Source organism: Schistocerca americana, unplaced genomic scaffold (assembly GCF_021461395.2).
Source record: "Schistocerca americana isolate TAMUIC-IGC-003095 unplaced genomic scaffold, iqSchAmer2.1 HiC_scaffold_602, whole genome shotgun sequence".
Taxonomy (NCBI): domain Eukaryota; kingdom Metazoa; phylum Arthropoda; class Insecta; order Orthoptera; family Acrididae; genus Schistocerca; species Schistocerca americana.
The window spans coordinates 34,666-56,297 of NW_025726349.1; the positions used below are offsets into that span (position 1 = coordinate 34,666).

General features: G+C 51.3%; 44 non-coding genes across 44 annotated transcripts; all 44 read right to left on the reverse strand.

Moving 5' to 3' along the window:
• Nucleotides 1-510: 510 nt before the first annotated feature.
• Nucleotides 511-592, reverse strand: Trnas-cga. The gene has a single exon. It is a non-coding gene; the product is annotated as a tRNA-Ser (tRNA).
• A 138-nt stretch (nt 593-730) lies between these two features.
• Nucleotides 731-803, reverse strand: Trnak-uuu. The gene has a single exon. It is a non-coding gene; the product is annotated as a tRNA-Lys (tRNA).
• Nucleotides 804-1,157: 354 nt separating this feature from the next.
• Nucleotides 1,158-1,239, reverse strand: Trnas-aga. Its single transcript has one exon. It is a non-coding gene; the product is annotated as a tRNA-Ser (tRNA).
• Nucleotides 1,240-1,979: 740 nt separating this feature from the next.
• Trnas-cga lies at nt 1,980-2,061 on the reverse strand. The gene has a single exon. It is a non-coding gene; the product is annotated as a tRNA-Ser (tRNA).
• A 138-nt stretch (nt 2,062-2,199) lies between these two features.
• Nucleotides 2,200-2,272, reverse strand: Trnak-uuu. Its single transcript has one exon. It is a non-coding gene; the product is annotated as a tRNA-Lys (tRNA).
• A 354-nt stretch (nt 2,273-2,626) lies between these two features.
• On the reverse strand, nt 2,627-2,708 carry Trnas-aga. Its single transcript has one exon. It is a non-coding gene; the product is annotated as a tRNA-Ser (tRNA).
• Nucleotides 2,709-3,448: 740 nt separating this feature from the next.
• On the reverse strand, nt 3,449-3,530 carry Trnas-cga. Its single transcript has one exon. It is a non-coding gene; the product is annotated as a tRNA-Ser (tRNA).
• Nucleotides 3,531-3,668: 138 nt separating this feature from the next.
• Trnak-uuu lies at nt 3,669-3,741 on the reverse strand. The gene has a single exon. It is a non-coding gene; the product is annotated as a tRNA-Lys (tRNA).
• Nucleotides 3,742-4,095: 354 nt separating this feature from the next.
• Trnas-aga lies at nt 4,096-4,177 on the reverse strand. Its single transcript has one exon. It is a non-coding gene; the product is annotated as a tRNA-Ser (tRNA).
• A 740-nt stretch (nt 4,178-4,917) lies between these two features.
• Nucleotides 4,918-4,999, reverse strand: Trnas-cga. Its single transcript has one exon. It is a non-coding gene; the product is annotated as a tRNA-Ser (tRNA).
• A 138-nt stretch (nt 5,000-5,137) lies between these two features.
• Trnak-uuu lies at nt 5,138-5,210 on the reverse strand. Its single transcript has one exon. It is a non-coding gene; the product is annotated as a tRNA-Lys (tRNA).
• Nucleotides 5,211-5,564: 354 nt separating this feature from the next.
• Trnas-aga lies at nt 5,565-5,646 on the reverse strand. Its single transcript has one exon. It is a non-coding gene; the product is annotated as a tRNA-Ser (tRNA).
• A 740-nt stretch (nt 5,647-6,386) lies between these two features.
• On the reverse strand, nt 6,387-6,468 carry Trnas-cga. The gene has a single exon. It is a non-coding gene; the product is annotated as a tRNA-Ser (tRNA).
• A 138-nt stretch (nt 6,469-6,606) lies between these two features.
• On the reverse strand, nt 6,607-6,679 carry Trnak-uuu. Its single transcript has one exon. It is a non-coding gene; the product is annotated as a tRNA-Lys (tRNA).
• Nucleotides 6,680-7,033: 354 nt separating this feature from the next.
• Nucleotides 7,034-7,115, reverse strand: Trnas-aga. Its single transcript has one exon. It is a non-coding gene; the product is annotated as a tRNA-Ser (tRNA).
• A 740-nt stretch (nt 7,116-7,855) lies between these two features.
• Nucleotides 7,856-7,937, reverse strand: Trnas-cga. The gene has a single exon. It is a non-coding gene; the product is annotated as a tRNA-Ser (tRNA).
• Nucleotides 7,938-8,075: 138 nt separating this feature from the next.
• Trnak-uuu lies at nt 8,076-8,148 on the reverse strand. Its single transcript has one exon. It is a non-coding gene; the product is annotated as a tRNA-Lys (tRNA).
• Nucleotides 8,149-8,502: 354 nt separating this feature from the next.
• On the reverse strand, nt 8,503-8,584 carry Trnas-aga. Its single transcript has one exon. It is a non-coding gene; the product is annotated as a tRNA-Ser (tRNA).
• Nucleotides 8,585-9,324: 740 nt separating this feature from the next.
• Trnas-cga lies at nt 9,325-9,406 on the reverse strand. Its single transcript has one exon. It is a non-coding gene; the product is annotated as a tRNA-Ser (tRNA).
• A 138-nt stretch (nt 9,407-9,544) lies between these two features.
• On the reverse strand, nt 9,545-9,617 carry Trnak-uuu. Its single transcript has one exon. It is a non-coding gene; the product is annotated as a tRNA-Lys (tRNA).
• A 354-nt stretch (nt 9,618-9,971) lies between these two features.
• Nucleotides 9,972-10,053, reverse strand: Trnas-aga. Its single transcript has one exon. It is a non-coding gene; the product is annotated as a tRNA-Ser (tRNA).
• A 740-nt stretch (nt 10,054-10,793) lies between these two features.
• On the reverse strand, nt 10,794-10,875 carry Trnas-cga. Its single transcript has one exon. It is a non-coding gene; the product is annotated as a tRNA-Ser (tRNA).
• A 138-nt stretch (nt 10,876-11,013) lies between these two features.
• Nucleotides 11,014-11,086, reverse strand: Trnak-uuu. Its single transcript has one exon. It is a non-coding gene; the product is annotated as a tRNA-Lys (tRNA).
• Nucleotides 11,087-11,440: 354 nt separating this feature from the next.
• On the reverse strand, nt 11,441-11,522 carry Trnas-aga. The gene has a single exon. It is a non-coding gene; the product is annotated as a tRNA-Ser (tRNA).
• Nucleotides 11,523-12,262: 740 nt separating this feature from the next.
• Trnas-cga lies at nt 12,263-12,344 on the reverse strand. The gene has a single exon. It is a non-coding gene; the product is annotated as a tRNA-Ser (tRNA).
• Nucleotides 12,345-12,482: 138 nt separating this feature from the next.
• On the reverse strand, nt 12,483-12,555 carry Trnak-uuu. Its single transcript has one exon. It is a non-coding gene; the product is annotated as a tRNA-Lys (tRNA).
• Nucleotides 12,556-12,909: 354 nt separating this feature from the next.
• Nucleotides 12,910-12,991, reverse strand: Trnas-aga. Its single transcript has one exon. It is a non-coding gene; the product is annotated as a tRNA-Ser (tRNA).
• Nucleotides 12,992-13,731: 740 nt separating this feature from the next.
• Nucleotides 13,732-13,813, reverse strand: Trnas-cga. Its single transcript has one exon. It is a non-coding gene; the product is annotated as a tRNA-Ser (tRNA).
• A 138-nt stretch (nt 13,814-13,951) lies between these two features.
• Trnak-uuu lies at nt 13,952-14,024 on the reverse strand. Its single transcript has one exon. It is a non-coding gene; the product is annotated as a tRNA-Lys (tRNA).
• A 354-nt stretch (nt 14,025-14,378) lies between these two features.
• On the reverse strand, nt 14,379-14,460 carry Trnas-aga. The gene has a single exon. It is a non-coding gene; the product is annotated as a tRNA-Ser (tRNA).
• A 740-nt stretch (nt 14,461-15,200) lies between these two features.
• On the reverse strand, nt 15,201-15,282 carry Trnas-cga. Its single transcript has one exon. It is a non-coding gene; the product is annotated as a tRNA-Ser (tRNA).
• A 138-nt stretch (nt 15,283-15,420) lies between these two features.
• On the reverse strand, nt 15,421-15,493 carry Trnak-uuu. Its single transcript has one exon. It is a non-coding gene; the product is annotated as a tRNA-Lys (tRNA).
• A 354-nt stretch (nt 15,494-15,847) lies between these two features.
• Nucleotides 15,848-15,929, reverse strand: Trnas-aga. Its single transcript has one exon. It is a non-coding gene; the product is annotated as a tRNA-Ser (tRNA).
• Nucleotides 15,930-16,669: 740 nt separating this feature from the next.
• On the reverse strand, nt 16,670-16,751 carry Trnas-cga. The gene has a single exon. It is a non-coding gene; the product is annotated as a tRNA-Ser (tRNA).
• A 138-nt stretch (nt 16,752-16,889) lies between these two features.
• On the reverse strand, nt 16,890-16,962 carry Trnak-uuu. The gene has a single exon. It is a non-coding gene; the product is annotated as a tRNA-Lys (tRNA).
• Nucleotides 16,963-17,316: 354 nt separating this feature from the next.
• Nucleotides 17,317-17,398, reverse strand: Trnas-aga. Its single transcript has one exon. It is a non-coding gene; the product is annotated as a tRNA-Ser (tRNA).
• A 740-nt stretch (nt 17,399-18,138) lies between these two features.
• Trnas-cga lies at nt 18,139-18,220 on the reverse strand. The gene has a single exon. It is a non-coding gene; the product is annotated as a tRNA-Ser (tRNA).
• Nucleotides 18,221-18,358: 138 nt separating this feature from the next.
• Nucleotides 18,359-18,431, reverse strand: Trnak-uuu. Its single transcript has one exon. It is a non-coding gene; the product is annotated as a tRNA-Lys (tRNA).
• A 354-nt stretch (nt 18,432-18,785) lies between these two features.
• Trnas-aga lies at nt 18,786-18,867 on the reverse strand. The gene has a single exon. It is a non-coding gene; the product is annotated as a tRNA-Ser (tRNA).
• Nucleotides 18,868-19,607: 740 nt separating this feature from the next.
• On the reverse strand, nt 19,608-19,689 carry Trnas-cga. The gene has a single exon. It is a non-coding gene; the product is annotated as a tRNA-Ser (tRNA).
• A 138-nt stretch (nt 19,690-19,827) lies between these two features.
• Nucleotides 19,828-19,900, reverse strand: Trnak-uuu. The gene has a single exon. It is a non-coding gene; the product is annotated as a tRNA-Lys (tRNA).
• Nucleotides 19,901-20,254: 354 nt separating this feature from the next.
• On the reverse strand, nt 20,255-20,336 carry Trnas-aga. The gene has a single exon. It is a non-coding gene; the product is annotated as a tRNA-Ser (tRNA).
• A 740-nt stretch (nt 20,337-21,076) lies between these two features.
• Trnas-cga lies at nt 21,077-21,158 on the reverse strand. Its single transcript has one exon. It is a non-coding gene; the product is annotated as a tRNA-Ser (tRNA).
• A 138-nt stretch (nt 21,159-21,296) lies between these two features.
• Trnak-uuu lies at nt 21,297-21,369 on the reverse strand. Its single transcript has one exon. It is a non-coding gene; the product is annotated as a tRNA-Lys (tRNA).
• Between the last annotated feature and the right edge of the window lie 263 nt (nt 21,370-21,632).

The following is a 21,632-nucleotide window of genomic DNA, read 5'->3' on the forward strand; positions in this document are numbered from 1 at the left end:
CATGCTGCATGGCGTGCGAGTGACTCGCGTGTCGTAACTGCTGGCTTATGGCTCCAATGGCGACTTCACCGACTTCCCACTGACGCACCGCTGACGCTAGTTTTGTGTCGTCTTAAACGATGGACATACTTACAAGCAGCTGCGAGATCTTAAGAAAAGAAACGCTGCACCACTGCTTTTGCCGCACTCGAATGAATCGAATTGCGACTCATAGAAAGAAATGAATGCTCGCTCTGTCCTACACTTTCAAGCACATCTGCGTACTCACGAACACGGCGACGGCGCGACAAAAGGACGGGGGCGCGTTCGTGGGCGTGCGACTGATTTCTGCAGCACTAGCGTCCGTGCGAGGTGAACCGATAGGCACAACAGACAGCGGCCGTCGCGAAACAGTATTCTTAAACATAAATTTCCGTCTTGTTGAGAATGGTGTCACTGGTTTGGATCCGCATTCACCCACGCATGTCACATGTGTGCGAAAATTTCTGCTCGTTTTAATGCAAAATCGCACGCAGCCGGTAGGATTCGAACCTACGCTCCCAGGGGGAATCTGATTTCGAGTCAGACGCCTTAACCACTCGGCCACGACTGCCAGTAGCGCAAGACCCTAGCGACACATGCAACTGCTACCGTTTAAAGCACTGCAGTGCCAGGAAACGGCGTAGCTGCGTTCTTTTCCGTAGTGCTTACACCGCTACTAGACGTGCGGCTACCAAAGTATTAAAATTTCCGCCCGAACAGGGACTTGAACCCTGGACCCTTAGGTTAAAAGCCTAATGCTCTACCGACTGAGCTATCCGGGCTCACATTACGTGAGCACCCCTCCCACTACGTATACTGACACATTGCCTCATGTCCTTTACTGTTGGGTAATCGTTGCGTGGAGCTGTTACTATTTAAACGTCGTCTGACTGCTGTCTATAAACTCATTGCGCTAGGCTCGTAACAGACTATCGAAGAAAGCTGACACACGATGTAAAGTCAAATTGCAGCAGTTTGTACGTCTCATATGCTACAGCGGAGGAGCTACGTGTATTGTCGACGCTCACTGGACAACTGTAAAATTCACAAGCGTCTCGAACGCAGGGCTTCCCATGTATTCGCTCATTTCACGGTTCCGTTGGAGATGTTCTTCACCTCTTGACACAAAAAAGAAACGCAGTCGGTAGGACTCGAACCTACGCTCCCAGAGGGAATCTGATTTCTAGTCAGACGCCTTAACCACTCGGCCACGACTGCCGGTCGCATAGCGGTGTCCCGACAAGTGCAACTGCTCCTTTACATGCAATCTGACGGCAGAACGCGACATGGCCTCACTCGTTTCTGTAGTGCTTTCGTTGCCAGCACATTAGCCGTTACGACAGTGTATTAGTTTTCGCCTGGACGGGGGCTTGAACACGGGACCTTTGGTTGAAGGTCTAGCGCTCTACCGACTGAGCTATCCGCTCCCTCGGCCGAGCGTTGTAGTACATGGTGCATGGCGTGCGAGTGACTCGCGTGTCGTAATTGCTGGCTTATGGCTCCAATGGCGACTTCACCGACTTCCCACTGACGCACCGCTGACGCTAGTTTTGTGTCGTCTTAAACGATGGACATACTTACAAGCAGCTGCGAGATCTTAAGAAAAGAAACGCTGCACCACTGCTTTTGCCGCACTCGAATGAATCGAATTGCGACTCATAGAAAGAAATGAATGCTCGCTCTGTCCTACACTTTCAAGCACATCTGCGTACTCACGAACACGGCGACGGCGCGACAAAAGGACGGGGGCGCGTTCGTGGGCGTGCGACTGATTTCTGCAGTACTAGCGTCCGTGCGAGGTGAACCGATAGGCACAACAGACAGCGGCCGTCGCGAAACAGTATTCTTAAACATAAATTTCCGTCTTGTTGAGAATGGTGTCACTGGTTTGGATCCGCATTCACCCACGCATGTCACATGTGTGCGAAAATTTCTGCTCGTTTTAATGCAAAATCGCACGCAGCCGGTAGGATTCGAACCTACGCTCCCAGGAGGAATGTGATTTCGAGTCAGACGCCTTAACCACTCGGCCACGACTGCCAGTAGCGCAAGACCCTAGCGACACATGCAACTGCTACCGTTTAAAGCACTGCAGTGCCAGGAAACGGCGTAGCTGCGTTCTTTTCCGTAGTGCTTACACCGCTACTAGACGTGCGGCTACCAAAGTATTAAAATTTCCGCCCGAACAGGGACTTGAACCCTGGACCCTTAGGTTAAAAGCCTAATGCTCTACCGACTGAGCTATCCGGGCTCACATTGCGTGAGCACCCCTCCCACTACGTATACTGACACATTGCCTCATGTCCTTTACTGTTGGGTAATCGTTGCGTGGAGCTGTTACTATTTAAACGTCGTCTGACTGCTGTCTATAAACTCATTGCGCTAGGCTCGTAACAGACTATCGAAGAAAGCTGACACACGATGTAAAGTCAAATTGCAGCAGTTTGTACGTCTCATATGCTACAGCGGAGGAGCTACGTGTATTGTCGACGCTCACTGGACAACTGTAAAATTCACAAGCGTCTCGAACGCAGGGCTTCCCATGTATTCGCTCATTTCACGGTTCCGTTGGAGATGTTCTTCACCTCTTGACACAAAAAAGAAACGCAGTCGGTAGGACTCGAACCTACGCTCCCAGAGGGAATCTGATTTCTAGTCAGACGCCTTAACCACTCGGCCACGACTGCCGGTCGCATAGCGTGGTCCCGACAAGTGCAACTGCTCCTTTACATGCAATCTGACGGCAGAACGCGACATGGCCTCACTCGTTTCTGTAGTGCTTTCGTTGCCAGCACATTAGCCGTTACGACAGTGTATTAGTTTTCGCCTGGACGGGGGCTTGAACACGGGACCTTTGGTTGAAGGTCTAGCGCTCTACCGACTGAGCTATCCGCTCCCTCAGCCGAGCGTTGTAGTACATGCTGCATGGCGTGCGAGTGACTCGCGTGTCGTAACTGCTGGCTTATGGCTCCAATGGCGACTTCACCGACTTCCCACTGACGCACCGCTGACGCTAGTTTTGTGTCGTCTTAAACGATGGACATACTTACAAGCAGCTGCGAGATCTTAAGAAAAGAAACGCTGCACCACTGCTTTTGCCGCACTCGAATGAATCGAATTGCGACTCATAGAAAGAAATGAATGCTCGCTCTGTCCTACACTTTCAAGCACATCTGCGTACTCACGAACACGGCGACGGCGCGACAAAAGGACGGGGGCGCGTTCGTGGGCGTGCGACTGATTTCTGCAGCACTAGCGTCCGTGCGAGGTGAACCGATAGGCACAACAGACAGCGGCCGTCGCGAAACAGTATTCTTAAACATAAATTTCCGTCTTGTTGAGAATGGTGTCACTGGTTTGGATCCGCATTCACCCACGCATGTCACATGTGTGCGAAAATTTCTGCTCGTTTTAATGCAAAATCGCACGCAGCCGGTAGGATTCGAACCTACGCTCCCAGGGGGAATCTGATTTCGAGTCAGACGCCTTAACCACTCGGCCACGACTGCCAGTAGCGCAAGACCCTAGCGACACATGCAACTGCTACCGTTTAAAGCACTGCAGTGCCAAGAAACGGCGTAGCTGCGTTCTTTTCCGTAGTGCTTACACCGCTACTAGACGTGCGGCTACCAAAGTATTAAAATTTCCGCCCGAACAGGGACTTGAACCCTGGACCCTTAGGTTAAAAGCCTAATGCTCTACCGACTGAGCTATCCGGGCTCACATTACGTGAGCACCCCTCCCACTACGTATACTGACACATTGCCTCATGTCCTTTACTGTTGGGTAATCGTTGCGTGGAGCTGTTACTATTTAAACGTCGTCTGACTGCTGTCTATAAACTCATTGCGCTAGGCTCGTAACAGACTATCGAAGAAAGCTGACACACGATGTAAAGTCAAATTGCAGCAGTTTGTACGTCTCATATGCTACAGCGGAGGAGCTACGTGTTTTGTCGACGCTCACTGGACAACTGTAAAATTCACAAGCGTCTCGAACGCAGGGCTTCCCATGTATTCGCTCATTTCACGGTTCCGTTGGAGATGTTCTTCACCTCTTGACACAAAAAAGAAACGCAGTCGGTAGGACTCGAACCTACGCTCCCAGAGGGAATCTGATTTCTAGTCAGACGCCTTAACCACTCGGCCACGACTGCCGGTCGCATAGCGGTGTCCCGACAAGTGCAACTGCTCCTTTACATGCAATCTGACGGCAGAACGCGACATGGCCTCACTCGTTTCTGTAGTGCTTTCGTTGCCAGCACATTAGCCGTTACGACAGTGTATTAGTTTTCGCCTGGACGGGGGCTTGAACACGGGACCTTTGGTTGAAGGTCTAGCGCTCTACCGACTGAGCTATCCGCTCCCTCAGCCGAGCGTTGTAGTACATGCTGCATGGCGTGCGAGTGACTCGCGTGTCGTAACTGCTGGCTTATGGCTCCAATGGCGACTTCACCGACTTCCCACTGACGCACCGCTGACGCTAGTTTTGTGTCGTCTTAAACGATGGACATACTTACAAGCAGCTGCGAGATCTTAAGAAAAGAAACGCTGCACCACTGCTTTTGCCGCACTCGAATGAATCGAATTGCGACTCATAGAAAGAAATGAATGCTCGCTCTGTCCTACACTTTCAAGCACATCTGCGTACTCACGAACACGGCGACGGCGCGACAAAAGGACGGGGGCGCGTTCGTGGGCGTGCGACTGATTTCTGCAGCACTAGCGTCCGTGCGAGGTGAACCGATAGGCACAACAGACAGCGGCCGTCGCGAAACAGTATTCTTAAACATAAATTTCCGTCTTGTTGAGAATGGTGTCACTGGTTTGGATCCGCATTCACCCACGCATGTCACATGTGTGCGAAAATTTCTGCTCGTTTTAATGCAAAATCGCACGCAGCCGGTAGGATTCGAACCTACGCTCCCAGGGGGAATCTGATTTCGAGTCAGACGCCTTAACCACTCGGCCACGACTGCCAGTAGCGCAAGACCCTAGCGACACATGCAACTGCTACCGTTTAAAGCACTGCAGTGCCAAGAAACGGCGTAGCTGCGTTCTTTTCCGTAGTGCTTACACCGCTACTAGACGTGCGGCTACCAAAGTATTAAAATTTCCGCCCGAACAGGGACTTGAACCCTGGACCCTTAGGTTAAAAGCCTAATGCTCTACCGACTGAGCTATCCGGGCTCACATTACGTGAGCACCCCTCCCACTACGTATACTGACACATTGCCTCATGTCCTTTACTGTTGGGTAATCGTTGCGTGGAGCTGTTACTATTTAAACGTCGTCTGACTGCTGTCTATAAACTCATTGCGCTAGGCTCGTAACAGACTATCGAAGAAAGCTGACACACGATGTAAAGTCAAATTGCAGCAGTTTGTACGTCTCATATGCTACAGCGGAGGAGCTACGTGTTTTGTCGACGCTCACTGGACAACTGTAAAATTCACAAGCGTCTCGAACGCAGGGCTTCCCATGTATTCGCTCATTTCACGGTTCCGTTGGAGATGTTCTTCACCTCTTGACACAAAAAAGAAACGCAGTCGGTAGGACTCGAACCTACGCTCCCAGAGGGAATCTGATTTCTAGTCAGACGCCTTAACCACTCGGCCACGACTGCCGGTCGCATAGCGGTGTCCCGACAAGTGCAACTGCTCCTTTACATGCAATCTGACGGCAGAACGCGACATGGCCTCACTCGTTTCTGTAGTGCTTTCGTTGCCAGCACATTAGCCGTTACGACAGTGTATTAGTTTTCGCCTGGACGGGGGCTTGAACACGGGACCTTTGGTTGAAGGTCTAGCGCTCTACCGACTGAGCTATCCGCTCCCTCAGCCGAGCGTTGTAGTACATGCTGCATGGCGTGCGAGTGACTCGCGTGTCGTAACTGCTGGCTTATGGCTCCAATGGCGACTTCACCGACTTCCCACTGACGCACCGCTGACGCTAGTTTTGTGTCGTCTTAAACGATGGACATACTTACAAGCAGCTGCGAGATCTTAAGAAAAGAAACGCTGCACCACTGCTTTTGCCGCACTCGAATGAATCGAATTGCGACTCATAGAAGGAAATGAATGCTCGCTCTGTCCTACACTTTCAAGCACATCTGCGTACTCACGAACACGGCGACGGCGCGACAAAAGGACGGGGGCGCGTTCGTGGGCGTGCGACTGATTTCTGCAGCACTAGCGTCCGTGCGAGGTGAACCGATAGGCACAACAGACAGCGGCCGTCGCGAAACAGTATTCTTAAACATAAATTTCCGTCTTGTTGAGAATGGTGTCACTGGTTTGGATCCGCATTCACCCACGCATGTCACATGTGTGCGAAAATTTCTGCTCGTTTTAATGCAAAATCGCACGCAGCCGGTAGGATTCGAACCTACGCTCCCAGGGGGAATCTGATTTCGAGTCAGACGCCTTAACCACTCGGCCACGACTGCCAGTAGCGCAAGACCCTAGCGACACATGCAACTGCTACCGTTTAAAGCACTGCAGTGCCAAGAAACGGCGTAGCTGCGTTCTTTTCCGTAGTGCTTACACCGCTACTAGACGTGCGGCTACCAAAGTATTAAAATTTCCGCCCGAACAGGGACTTGAACCCTGGACCCTTAGGTTAAAAGCCTAATGCTCTACCGACTGAGCTATCCGGGCTCACATTACGTGAGCACCCCTCCCACTACGTATACTGACACATTGCCTCATGTCCTTTACTGTTGGGTAATCGTTGCGTGGAGCTGTTACTATTTAAACGTCGTCTGACTGCTGTCTATAAACTCATTGCGCTAGGCTCGTAACAGATTATCGAAGAAAGCTGACACACGATGTAAAGTCAAATTGCAGCAGTTTGTACGTCTCATATGCTACAGCGGAGGAGCTACGTGTTTTGTCGACGCTCACTGGACAACTGTAAAATTCACAAGCGTCTCGAACGCAGGGCTTCCCATGTATTCGCTCATTTCACGGTTCCGTTGGAGATGTTCTTCACCTCTTGACACAAAAAAGAAACGCAGTCGGTAGGACTCGAACCTACGCTCCCAGAGGGAATCTGATTTCTAGTCAGACGCCTTAACCACTCGGCCACGACTGCCGGTCGCATAGCGGTGTCCCGACAAGTGCAACTGCTCCTTTACATGCAATCTGACGGCAGAACGCGACATGGCCTCACTCGTTTCTGTAGTGCTTTCGTTGCCAGCACATTAGCCGTTACGACAGTGTATTAGTTTTCGCCTGGACGGGGGCTTGAACACGGGACCTTTGGTTGAAGGTCTAGCGCTCTACCGACTGAGCTATCCGCTCCCTCAGCCGAGCGTTGTAGTACATGCTGCATGGCGTGCGAGTGACTCGCGTGTCGTAACTGCTGGCTTATGGCTCCAATGGCGACTTCACCGACTTCCCACTGACGCACCGCTGACGCTAGTTTTGTGTCGTCTTAAACGATGGACATACTTACAAGCAGCTGCGAGATCTTAAGAAAAGAAACGCTGCACCACTGCTTTTGCCGCACTCGAATGAATCGAATTGCGACTCATAGAAAGAAATGAATGCTCGCTCTGTCCTACACTTTCAAGCACATCTGCGTACTCACGAACACGGCGACGGCGCGACAAAAGGACGGGGGCGTGTTCGTGGGCGTGCGACTGATTTCTGCAGTACTAGCGTCCGTGCGAGGTGAACCGATAGGCACAACAGACAGCGGCCGTCGCGAAACAGTATTCTTAAACATAAATTTCCGTCTTGTTGAGAATGGTGTCACTGGTTTGGATCCGCATTCACCCACGCATGTCACATGTGTGCGAAAATTTCTGCTCGTTTTAATGCAAAATCGCACGCAGCCGGTAGGATTCGAACCTACGCTCCCAGGAGGAATGTGATTTCGAGTCAGACGCCTTAACCACTCGGCCACGACTGCCAGTAGCGCAAGACCCTAGCGACACATGCAACTGCTACCGTTTAAAGCACTGCAGTGCCAGGAAACGGCGTAGCTGCGTTCTTTTCCGTAGTGCTTACACCGCTACTAGACGTGCGGCTACCAAAGTATTAAAATTTCCGCCCGAACAGGGACTTGAACCCTGGACCCTTAGGTTAAAAGCCTAATGCTCTACCGACTGAGCTATCCGGGCTCACATTGCGTGAGCACCCCTCCCACTACGTATACTGACACATTGCCTCATGTCCTTTACTGTTGGGTAATCGTTGCGTGGAGCTGTTACTATTTAAACGTCGTCTGACTGCTGTCTATAAACTCATTGCGCTAGGCTCGTAACAGACTATCGAAGAAAGCTGACACACGATGTAAAGTCAAATTGCAGCAGTTTGTACGTCTCATATGCTACAGCGGAGGAGCTACGTGTATTGTCGACGCTCACTGGACAACTGTAAAATTCACAAGCGTCTCGAACGCAGGGCTTCCCATGTATTCGCTCATTTCACGGTTCCGTTGGAGATGTTCTTCACCTCTTGACACAAAAAAGAAACGCAGTCGGTAGGACTCGAACCTACGCTCCCAGAGGGAATCTGATTTCTAGTCAGACGCCTTAACCACTCGGCCACGACTGCCGGTCGCATAGCGTGGTCCCGACAAGTGCAACTGCTCCTTTACATGCAATCTGACGGCAGAACGCGACATGGTCTCACTCGTTTCTGTAGTGCTTTCGTTGCCAGCACATTAGCCGTTACGACAGTGTATTAGTTTTCGCCTGGACGGGGGCTTGAACACGGGACCTTTGGTTGAAGGTCTAGCGCTCTACCGACTGAGCTATCCGCTCCCTCAGCCGAGCGTTGTAGTACATGCTGCATGGCGTGCGAGTGACTCGCGTGTCGTAACTGCTGGCTTATGGCTCCAATGGCGACTTCACCGACTTCCCACTGACGCACCGCTGACGCTAGTTTTGTGTCGTCTTAAACGATGGACATACTTACAAGCAGCTGCGAGATCTTAAGAAAAGAAACGCTGCACCACTGCTTTTGCCGCACTCGAATGAATCGAATTGCGACTCATAGAAAGAAATGAATGCTCGCTCTGTCCTACACTTTCAAGCACATCTGCGTACTCACGAACACGGCGACGGCGCGACAAAAGGACGGGGGCGCGTTCGTGGGCGTGCGACTGATTTCTGCAGTACTAGCGTCCGTGCGAGGTGAACCGATAGGCACAACAGACAGCGGCCGTCGCGAAACAGTATTCTTAAACATAAATTTCCGTCTTGTTGAGAATGGTGTCACTGGTTTGGATCCGCATTCACCCACGCATGTCACATGTGTGCGAAAATTTCTGCTCGTTTTAATGCAAAATCGCACGCAGCCGGTAGGATTCGAACCTACGCTCCCAGGAGGAATGTGATTTCGAGTCAGACGCCTTAACCACTCGGCCACGACTGCCAGTAGCGCAAGACCCTAGCGACACATGCAACTGCTACCGTTTAAAGCACTGCAGTGCCAGGAAACGGCGTAGCTGCGTTCTTTTCCGTAGTGCTTACACCGCTACTAGACGTGCGGCTACCAAAGTATTAAAATTTCCGCCCGAACAGGGACTTGAACCCTGGACCCTTAGGTTAAAAGCCTAATGCTCTACCGACTGAGCTATCCGGGCTCACATTGCGTGAGCACCCCTCCCACTACGTATACTGACACATTGCCTCATGTCCTTTACTGTTGGGTAATCGTTGCGTGGAGCTGTTACTATTTAAACGTCGTCTGACTGCTGTCTATAAACTCATTGCGCTAGGCTCGTAACAGACTATCGAAGAAAGCTGACACACGATGTAAAGTCAAATTGCAGCAGTTTGTACGTCTCATATGCTACAGCGGAGGAGCTACGTGTATTGTCGACGCTCACTGGACAACTGTAAAATTCACAAGCGTCTCGAACGCAGGGCTTCCCATGTATTCGCTCATTTCACGGTTCCGTTGGAGATGTTCTTCACCTCTTGACACAAAAAAGAAACGCAGTCGGTAGGACTCGAACCTACGCTCCCAGAGGGAATCTGATTTCTAGTCAGACGCCTTAACCACTCGGCCACGACTGCCGGTCGCATAGCGTGGTCCCGACAAGTGCAACTGCTCCTTTACATGCAATCTGACGGCAGAACGCGACATGGTCTCACTCGTTTCTGTAGTGCTTTCGTTGCCAGCACATTAGCCGTTACGACAGTGTATTAGTTTTCGCCTGGACGGGGGCTTGAACACGGGACCTTTGGTTGAAGGTCTAGCGCTCTACCGACTGAGCTATCCGCTCCCTCAGCCGAGCGTTGTAGTACATGCTGCATGGCGTGCGAGTGACTCGCGTGTCGTAACTGCTGGCTTATGGCTCCAATGGCGACTTCACCGACTTCCCACTGACGCACCGCTGACGCTAGTTTTGTGTCGTCTTAAACGATGGACATACTTACAAGCAGCTGCGAGATCTTAAGAAAAGAAACGCTGCACCACTGCTTTTGCCGCACTCGAATGAATCGAATTGCGACTCATAGAAAGAAATGAATGCTCGCTCTGTCCTACACTTTCAAGCACATCTGCGTACTCACGAACACGGCGACGGCGCGACAAAAGGACGGGGGCGCGTTCGTGGGCGTGCGACTGATTTCTGCAGTACTAGCGTCCGTGCGAGGTGAACCGATAGGCACAACAGACAGCGGCCGTCGCGAAACAGTATTCTTAAACATAAATTTCCGTCTTGTTGAGAATGGTGTCACTGGTTTGGATCCGCATTCACCCACGCATGTCACATGTGTGCGAAAATTTCTGCTCGTTTTAATGCAAAATCGCACGCAGCCGGTAGGATTCGAACCTACGCTCCCAGGGGGAATCTGATTTCGAGTCAGACGCCTTAACCACTCGGCCACGACTGCCAGTAGCGCAAGACCCTAGCGACACATGCAACTGCTACCGTTTAAAGCACTGCAGTGCCAGGAAACGGCGTAGCTGCGTTCTTTTCCGTAGTGCTTACACCGCTACTAAACGTGCGGCTACCAAAGTATTAAAATTTCCGCCCGAACAGGGACTTGAACCCTGGACCCTTAGGTTAAAAGCCTAATGCTCTACCGACTGAGCTATCCGGGCTCACATTACGTGAGCACCCCTCCCACTACGTATACTGACACATTGCCTCATGTCCTTTACTGTTGGGTAATCGTTGCGTGGAGCTGTTACTATTTAAACGTCGTCTGACTGCTGTCTATAAACTCATTGCGCTAGGCTCGTAACAGACTATCGAAGAAAGCTGACACACGATGTAAAGTCAAATTGCAGCAGTTTGTACGTCTCATATGCTACAGCGGAGGAGCTACGTGTTTTGTCGACGCTCACTGGACAACTGTAAAATTCGCAAGCGTCTCGAACGCAGGGCTTCCCATGTATTCGCTCATTTCACGGTTCCGTTGGAGATGTTCTTCACCTCTTGACACAAAAAACAAGCGCAGTCGGTAGGACTCGAACCTACGCTCCCAGAGGGAATCTGATTTCTAGTCAGACGCCTTAACCACTCGGCCACGACTGCCGGTCGCATAGCGGTGTCCCGACAAGTGCAACTGCTCCTTTACATGCAATCTGACGGCAGAACGCGACATGGCCTCACTCGTTTCTGTAGTGCTTTCGTTGCCAGCACATTAGCCGTTACGACAGTGTATTAGTTTTCGCCTGGACGGGGGCTTGAACACGGGACCTTTGGTTGAAGGTCTAGCGCTCTACCGACTGAGCTATCCGCTCCCTCAGCCGAGCGTTGTAGTACATGCTGCATGGCGTGCGAGTGACTCGCGTGTCGTAACTGCTGGCTTATGGCTCCAATGGCGACTTCACCGACTTCCCACTGACGCACCGCTGACGCTAGTTTTGTGTCGTCTTAAACGATGGACATACTTACAAGCAGCTGCGAGATCTTAAGAAAAGAAACGCTGCACCACTGCTTTTGCCGCACTCGAATGAATCGAATTGCGACTCATAGAAAGAAATGAATGCTCGCTCTGTCCTACACTTTCAAGCACATCTGCGTACTCACGAACACGGCGACGGCGCGACAAAAGGACGGGGGCGCGTTCGTGGGCGTGCGACTGATTTCTGCAGTACTAGCGTCCGTGCGAGGTGAACCGATAGGCACAACAGACAGCGGCCGTCGCGAAACAGTATTCTTAAACATAAATTTCCGTCTTGTTGAGAATGGTGTCACTGGTTTGGATCCGCATTCACCCACGCATGTCACATGTGTGCGAAAATTTCTGCTCGTTTTAATGCAAAATCGCACGCAGCCGGTAGGATTCGAACCTACGCTCCCAGGAGGAATGTGATTTCGAGTCAGACGCCTTAACCACTCGGCCACGACTGCCAGTAGCGCAAGACCCTAGCGACACATGCAACTGCTACCGTTTAAAGCACTGCAGTGCCAGGAAACGGCGTAGCTGCGTTCTTTTCCGTAGTGCTTACACCGCTACTAGACGTGCGGCTACCAAAGTATTAAAATTTCCGCCCGAACAGGGACTTGAACCCTGGACCCTTAGGTTAAAAGCCTAATGCTCTACCGACTGAGCTATCCGGGCTCACATTGCGTGAGCACCCCTCCCACTACGTATACTGACACATTGCCTCATGTCCTTTACTGTTGGGTAATCGTTGCGTGGAGCTGTTACTATTTAAACGTCGTCTGACTGCTGTCTATAAACTCATTGCGCTAGGCTCGTAACAGACTATCGAAGAAAGCTGACACACGATGTAAAGTCAAATTGCAGCAGTTTGTACGTCTCATATGCTACAGCGGAGGAGCTACGTGTATTGTCGACGCTCACTGGACAACTGTAAAATTCACAAGCGTCTCGAACGCAGGGCTTCCCATGTATTCGCTCATTTCACGGTTCCGTTGGAGATGTTCTTCACCTCTTGACACAAAAAAGAAACGCAGTCGGTAGGACTCGAACCTACGCTCCCAGAGGGAATCTGATTTCTAGTCAGACGCCTTAACCACTCGGCCACGACTGCCGGTCGCATAGCGTGGTCCCGACAAGTGCAACTGCTCCTTTACATGCAATCTGACGGCAGAACGCGACATGGTCTCACTCGTTTCTGTAGTGCTTTCGTTGCCAGCACATTAGCCGTTACGACAGTGTATTAGTTTTCGCCTGGACGGGGGCTTGAACACGGGACCTTTGGTTGAAGGTCTAGCGCTCTACCGACTGAGCTATCCGCTCCCTCAGCCGAGCGTTGTAGTACATGCTGCATGGCGTGCGAGTGACTCGCGTGTCGTAACTGCTGGCTTATGGCTCCAATGGCGACTTCACCGACTTCCCACTGACGCACCGCTGACGCTAGTTTTGTGTCGTCTTAAACGATGGACATACTTACAAGCAGCTGCGAGATCTTAAGAAAAGAAACGCTGCACCACTGCTTTTGCCGCACTCGAATGAATCGAATTGCGACTCATAGAAAGAAATGAATGCTCGCTCTGTCCTACACTTTCAAGCACATCTGCGTACTCACGAACACGGCGACGGCGCGACAAAAGGACGGGGGCGCGTTCGTGGGCGTGCGACTGATTTCTGCAGTACTAGCGTCCGTGCGAGGTGAACCGATAGGCACAACAGACAGCGGCCGTCGCGAAACAGTATTCTTAAACATAAATTTCCGTCTTGTTGAGAATGGTGTCACTGGTTTGGATCCGCATTCACCCACGCATGTCACATGTGTGCGAAAATTTCTGCTCGTTTTAATGCAAAATCGCACGCAGCCGGTAGGATTCGAACCTACGCTCCCAGGGGGAATCTGATTTCGAGTCAGACGCCTTAACCACTCGGCCACGACTGCCAGTAGCGCAAGACCCTAGCGACACATGCAACTGCTACCGTTTAAAGCACTGCAGTGCCAGGAAACGGCGTAGCTGCGTTCTTTTCCGTAGTGCTTACACCGCTACTAAACGTGCGGCTACCAAAGTATTAAAATTTCCGCCCGAACAGGGACTTGAACCCTGGACCCTTAGGTTAAAAGCCTAATGCTCTACCGACTGAGCTATCCGGGCTCACATTACGTGAGCACCCCTCCCACTACGTATACTGACACATTGCCTCATGTCCTTTACTGTTGGGTAATCGTTGCGTGGAGCTGTTACTATTTAAACGTCGTCTGACTGCTGTCTATAAACTCATTGCGCTAGGCTCGTAACAGACTATCGAAGAAAGCTGACACACGATGTAAAGTCAAATTGCAGCAGTTTGTACGTCTCATATGCTACAGCGGAGGAGCTACGTGTTTTGTCGACGCTCACTGGACAACTGTAAAATTCGCAAGCGTCTCGAACGCAGGGCTTCCCATGTATTCGCTCATTTCACGGTTCCGTTGGAGATGTTCTTCACCTCTTGACACAAAAAACAAGCGCAGTCGGTAGGACTCGAACCTACGCTCCCAGAGGGAATCTGATTTCTAGTCAGACGCCTTAACCACTCGGCCACGACTGCCGGTCGCATAGCGGTGTCCCGACAAGTGCAACTGCTCCTTTACATGCAATCTGACGGCAGAACGCGACATGGCCTCACTCGTTTCTGTAGTGCTTTCGTTGCCAGCACATTAGCCGTTACGACAGTGTATTAGTTTTCGCCTGGACGGGGGCTTGAACACGGGACCTTTGGTTGAAGGTCTAGCGCTCTACCGACTGAGCTATCCGCTCCCTCAGCCGAGCGTTGTAGTACATGCTGCATGGCGTGCGAGTGACTCGCGTGTCGTAACTGCTGGCTTATGGCTCCAATGGCGACTTCACCGACTTCCCACTGACGCACCGCTGACGCTAGTTTTGTGTCGTCTTAAACGATGGACATACTTACAAGCAGCTGCGAGATCTTAAGAAAAGAAACGCTGCACCACTGCTTTTGCCGCACTCGAATGAATCGAATTGCGACTCATAGAAAGAAATGAATGCTCGCTCTGTCCTACACTTTCAAGCACATCTGCGTACTCACGAACACGGCGACGGCGCGACAAAAGGACGGGGGCGCGTTCGTGGGCGTGCGACTGATTTCTGCAGTACTAGCGTCCGTGCGAGGTGAACCGATAGGCACAACAGACAGCGGCCGTCGCGAAACAGTATTCTTAAACATAAATTTCCGTCTTGTTGAGAATGGTGTCACTGGTTTGGATCCGCATTCACCCACGCATGTCACATGTGTGCGAAAATTTCTGCTCGTTTTAATGCAAAATCGCACGCAGCCGGTAGGATTCGAACCTACGCTCCCAGGGGGAATCTGATTTCGAGTCAGACGCCTTAACCACTCGGCCACGACTGCCAGTAGCGCAAGACCCTAGCGACACATGCAACTGCTACCGTTTAAAGCACTGCAGTGCCAGGAAACGGCGTAGCTGCGTTCTTTTCCGTAGTGCTTACAGCGCTACTAAACGTGCGGCTACCAAAGTATTAAAATTTCCGCCCGAACAGGGACTTGAACCCTGGACCCTTAGGTTAAAAGCCTAATGCTCTACCGACTGAGCTATCCGGGCTCACATTACGTGAGCACCCCTCCCACTACGTATACTGACACATTGCCTCATGTCCTTTACTGTTGGGTAATCGTTGCGTGGAGCTGTTACTATTTAAACGTCGTCTGACTGCTGTCTATAAACTCATTGCGCTAGGCTCGTAACAGACTATCGAAGAAAGCTGACACACGATGTAAAGTCAAATTGCAGCAGTTTGTACGTCTCATATGCTACAGCGGAGGAGCTACGTGTTTTGTCGACGCTCACTGGACAACTGTAAAATTCGCAAGCGTCTCGAACGCAGGGCTTCCCATGTATTCGCTCATTTCACGGTTCCGTTGGAGATGTTCTTCACCTCTTGACACAAAAAACAAGCGCAGTCGGTAGGACTCGAACCTACGCTCCCAGAGGGAACCTGATTTCTAGTCAGACGCCTTAACCACTCGGCCACGACTGCCGTTAGCGCGGTGTTCTCCCGACAAGTGCAACTGCTCCTTTACATGCAATCTGACGGCAGAACGCGACATGGCCTCACTCGTTTCTGTAGTGCTTTCGTTGCCAGCACATTAGCCGTTACGACAGTGTATTAGTTTTCGCCTGGACGGGGGCTTGAACACGGGACCTTTGGTTGAAGGTCTAGCGCTCTACCGACTGAGCTATCCGCTCCCTCAGCCGAGCGTTGTAGTACATGCTGCATGGCGTGCGAGTGACTCGCGTGTCGTAACTGCTGGCTTATGGCTCCAATGGCGACTTCACCGACTTCCCACTGACGCACCGCTGACGCTAGTTTTGTGTCGTCTTAAACGATGGACATACTTACAAGCAGCTGCGAGATCTTAAGAAAAGAAACGCTGCACCACTGCTTTTGCCGCACTCGAATGAATCGAATTGCGACTCATAGAAAGAAATGAATGCTCGCTCTGTCCTACACTTTCAAGCACATCTGCGTACTCACGAACACGGCGACGGCGCGACAAAAGGACGGGGGCGCGTTCGTGGGCGTGCGACTGATTTCTGCAGTACTAGCGTCCGTGCGAGGTGAACCGATAGGCACAACAGACAGCGGCCGTCGCGAAACAGTATTCTTAAACATAAATTTCCGTCTTGTTGAGAATGGTGTCACTGGTTTGGATCCGCATTCACCCACGCATGTCACATGTGTGCGAAAATTTCTGCTCGTTTTAATGCAAAATCGCACGCAGCCGGTAGGATTCGAACCTACGCTCCCAGGGGGAATCTGATTTCGAGTCAGACGCCTTAACCACTCGGCCACGACTGCCAGTAGCGCAAGACCCTAGCGACACATGCAACTGCTACCGTTTAAAGCACTGCAGTGCCAGGAAACGGCGTAGCTGCGTTCTTTTCCGTAGTGCTTACAGCGCTACTAAACGTGCGGCTACCAAAGTATTAAAATTTCCGCCCGAACAGGGACTTGAACCCTGGACCCTTAGGTTAAAAGCCTAATGCTCTACCGACTGAGCTATCCGGGCTCACATTACGTGAGCACCCCTCCCACTACGTATACTGACACATTGCCTCATGTCCTTTACTGTTGGGTAATCGTTGCGTGGAGCTGTTACTATTTAAACGTCGTCTGACTGCTGTCTATAAACTCATTGCGCTAGGCTCGTAACAGACTATCGAAGAAAGCTGACACACGATGTAAAGTCAAATTGCAGCAGTTTGTACGTCTCATATGCTACAGCGGAGGAGCTACGTGTTTTGTCGACGCTCACTGGACAACTGTAAAATTCGCAAGCGTCTCGAACGCAGGGCTTCCCATGTATTCGCTCATTTCACGGTTCCGTTGGAGATGTTCTTCACCTCTTGACACAAAAAACAAGCGCAGTCGGTAGGACTCGAACCTACGCTCCCAGAGGGAACCTGATTTCTAGTCAGACGCCTTAACCACTCGGCCACGACTGCCGTTAGCGCGGTGTTCTCCCGACAAGTGCAACTGCTCCTTTACATGCAATCTGACGGCAGAACGCGACATGGCCTCACTCGTTTCTGTAGTGCTTTCGTTGCCAGCACATTAGCCGTTACGACAGTGTATTAGTTTTCGCCTGGACGGGGGCTTGAACACGGGACCTTTGGTTGAAGGTCTAGCGCTCTACCGACTGAGCTATCCGCTCCCTCAGCCGAGCGTTGTAGTACATGCTGCATGGCGTGCGAGTGACTCGCGTGTCGTAACTGCTGGCTTATGGCTCCAATGGCGACTTCACCGACTTCCCACTGACGCACCGCTGACGCTAGTTTTGTGTCGTCTTAAACGATGGACATACTTACAAGCAGCTGCGAGATCTTAAGAAAAGAAACGCTGCACCACTGCTTTTGCCGCACTCGAATGAATCGAATTGCGACTCATAGAAAGAAATGAATGCTCGCTCTGTCCTACACTTTCAAGCACATCTGCGTACTCACGAACACGGCGACGGCGCGACAAAAGGACGGGGGCGCGTTCGTGGGCGTGCGACTGATTTCTGCAGTACTAGCGTCCGTGCGAGGTGAACCGATAGGCACAACAGACAGCGGCCGTCGCGAAACAGTATTCTTAAACATAAATTTCCGTCTTGTTGAGAATGGTGTCACTGGTTTGGATCCGCATTCACCCACGCATGTCACATGTGTGCGAAAATTTCTGCTCGTTTTAATGCAAAATCGCACGCAGCCGGTAGGATTCGAACCTACGCTCCCAGGGGGAATCTGATTTCGAGTCAGACGCCTTAACCACTCGGCCACGACTGCCAGTAGCGCAAGACCCTAGCGACACATGCAACTGCTACCGTTTAAAGCACTGCAGTGCCAGGAAACGGCGTAGCTGCGTTCTTTTCCATAGTGCTTACACCGCTACTAAACGTGCGGCTACCAAAGTATTAAAATTTCCGCCCGAACAGGGACTTGAACCCTGGACCCTTAGGTTAAAAGCCTAATGCTCTACCGACTGAGCTATCCGGGCTCACATTACGTGAGCACCCCTCCCACTACGTATACTGACACATTGCCTCATGTCCTTTACTGTTGGGTAATCGTTGCGTGGAGCTGTTACTATTTAAACGTCGTCTGACTGCTGTCTATAAACTCATTGCGCTAGGCTCGTAACAGACTATCGAAGAAAGCTGACACACGATGTAAAGTCAAATTGCAGCAGTTTGTACGTCTCATATGCTACAGCGGAGGAGCTACGTGTTTTGTCGACGCTCACTGGACAACTGTAAAATTCGCAAGCGTCTCGAACGCAGGGCTTCCCATGTATTCGCTCATTTCACGGTTCCGTTGGAGATGTTCTTCACCTCTTGACACAAAAAACAAGCGCAGTCGGTAGGACTCGAACCTACGCTCCCAGAGGGAATCTGATTTCTAGTCAGACGCCTTAACCACTCGGCCACGACTGCCGGTCGCATAGCGGTGTCCCGACAAGTGCAACTGCTCCTTTACATGCAATCTGACGGCAGAACGCGACATGGCCTCACTCGTTTCTGTAGTGCTTTCGTTGCCAGCACATTAGCCGTTACGACAGTGTATTAGTTTTCGCCTGGACGGGGGCTTGAACACGGGACCTTTGGTTGAAGGTCTAGCGCTCTACCGACTGAGCTATCCGCTCCCTCAGCCGAGCGTTGTAGTACATGCTGCATGGCGTGCGAGTGACTCGCGTGTCGTAACTGCTGGCTTATGGCTCCAATGGCGACTTCACCGACTTCCCACTGACGCACCGCTGACGCTAGTTTTGTGTCGTCTTAAACGATGGACATACTTACAAGCAGCTGCGAGATCTTAAGAAAAGAAACGCTGCACCACTGCTTTTGCCGCACTCGAATGAATCGAATTGCGACTCATAGAAAGAAATGAATGCTCGCTCTGTCCTACACTTTCAAGCACATCTGCGTACTCACGAACACGGCGACGGCGCGACAAAAGGACGGGGGCGCGTTCGTGGGCGTGCGACTGATTTCTGCAGTACTAGCGTCCGTGCGAGGTGAACCGATAGGCACAACAGACAGCGGCCGTCGCGAAACAGTATTCTTAAACATAAATTTCCGTCTTGTTGAGAATGGTGTCACTGGTTTGGATCCGCATTCACCCACGCATGTCACATGTGTGCGAAAATTTCTGCTCGTTTTAATGCAAAATCGCACGCAGCCGGTAGGATTCGAACCTACGCTCCCAGGGGGAATCTGATTTCGAGTCAGACGCCTTAACCACTCGGCCACGACTGCCAGTAGCGCAAGACCCTAGCGACACATGCAACTGCTACCGTTTAAAGCACTGCAGTGCCAGGAAACGGCGTAGCTGCGTTCTTTTCCGTAGTGCTTACACCACTACTAAACGTGCGGCTACCAAAGTATTAAAATTTCCGCCCGAACAGGGACTTGAACCCTGGACCCTTAGGTTAAAAGCCTAATGCTCTACCGACTGAGCTATCCGGGCTCACATTACGTGAGCACCCCTCCCACTACGTATACTGACACATTGCCTCATGTCCTTTACTGTTGGGTAATCGTTGCGTGGAGCTGTTACTATTTAAACGTCGTCTGACTGCTGTCTATAAACTCATTGCGCTAGGCTCGTAACAGACTATCGAAGAAAGCTGACACACGATGTAAAGTCAAATTGCAGCAGTTTGTACGTCTCATATGCTACAGCGGAGGAGCTACGTGTTTTGTCGACGCTCACTGGACAACTGTAAAATTCGCAAGCGTCTCGAACGCAGGGCTTCCCATGTATTCGCTCATTTCACGGTTCCGTTGGAGATGTTCTTCACCTCTTGACACAAAAAACAAGCGCAGTCGGTAGGACTCGAACCTACGCTCCCAGAGGGAATCTGATTTCTAGTCAGACGCCTTAACCACTCGGCCACGACTGCCGGTCGCATAGCGGTGTCCCGACAAGTGCAACTGCTCCTTTACATGCAATCTGACGGCAGAACGCGACATGGCCTCACTCGTTTCTGTAGTGCTTTCGTTGCCAGCACATTAGCCGTTACGACAGTGTATTAGTTTTCGCCTGGACGGGGGCTTGAACACGGGACCTTTGGTTGAAGGTCTAGCGCTCTACCGACTGAGCTATCCGCTCCCTCAGCCGAGCGTTGTAGTACATGCTGCATGGCGTGCGAGTGACTCGCGTGTCGTAACTGCTGGCTTATGGCTCCAATGGCGACTTCACCGACTTCCCACTGACGCACCGCTGACGCTAGTTTTGTGTCGTCTTAAACGATGGACATACTTACAAGCAGCTGCGAGATCTTAAGAAAAGAAACGCTGCACCACTGCTTTTGCCGCACTCGAATGAATCGAATTGCGACTCATAGAAAGAAATGAATGCTCGCTCTGTCCTACACTTTCAAGCACATCTGCGTACTCACGAACACGGCGACGGCGCGACAAAAGGACGGGGGCGCGTTCGTGGGCGTGCGACTGATTTCTGCAGTACTAGCGTCCGTGCGAGGTGAACCGATAGGCACAACAGACAGCGGCCGTCGCGAAACAGTATTCTTAAACATAAATTTCCGTCTTGTTGAGAATGGTGTCACTGGTTTGGATCCGCATTCACCCACGCATGTCACATGTGTGCGAAAATTTCTGCTCGTTTTAATGCAAAATCGCACGCAGCCGGTAGGATTCGAACCTACGCTCCCAGGGGGAATCTGATTTCGAGTCAGACGCCTTAACCACTCGGCCACGACTGCCAGTAGCGCAAGACCCTAGCGACACATGCAACTGCTACCGTTTAAAGCACTGCAGTGCCAGGAAACGGCGTAGCTGCGTTCTTTTCCGTAGTGCTTACACCACTACTAAACGTGCGGCTACCAAAGTATTAAAATTTCCGCCCGAACAGGGACTTGAACCCTGGACCCTTAGGTTAAAAGCCTAATGCTCTACCGACTGAGCTATCCGGGCTCACATTACGTGAGCACCCCTCCCACTACGTATACTGACACATTGCCTCATGTCCTTTACTGTTGGGTAATCGTTGCGTGGAGCTGTTACTATTTAAACGTCGTCTGACTGCTGTCTATAAACTCATTGCGCTAGGCTCGTAACAGACTATCGAAGAAAGCTGACACACGATGTAAAGTCAAATTGCAGCAGTTTGTACGTCTCATATGCTACAGCGGAGGAGCTACGTGTTTTGTCGACGCTCACTGGACAACTGTAAAATT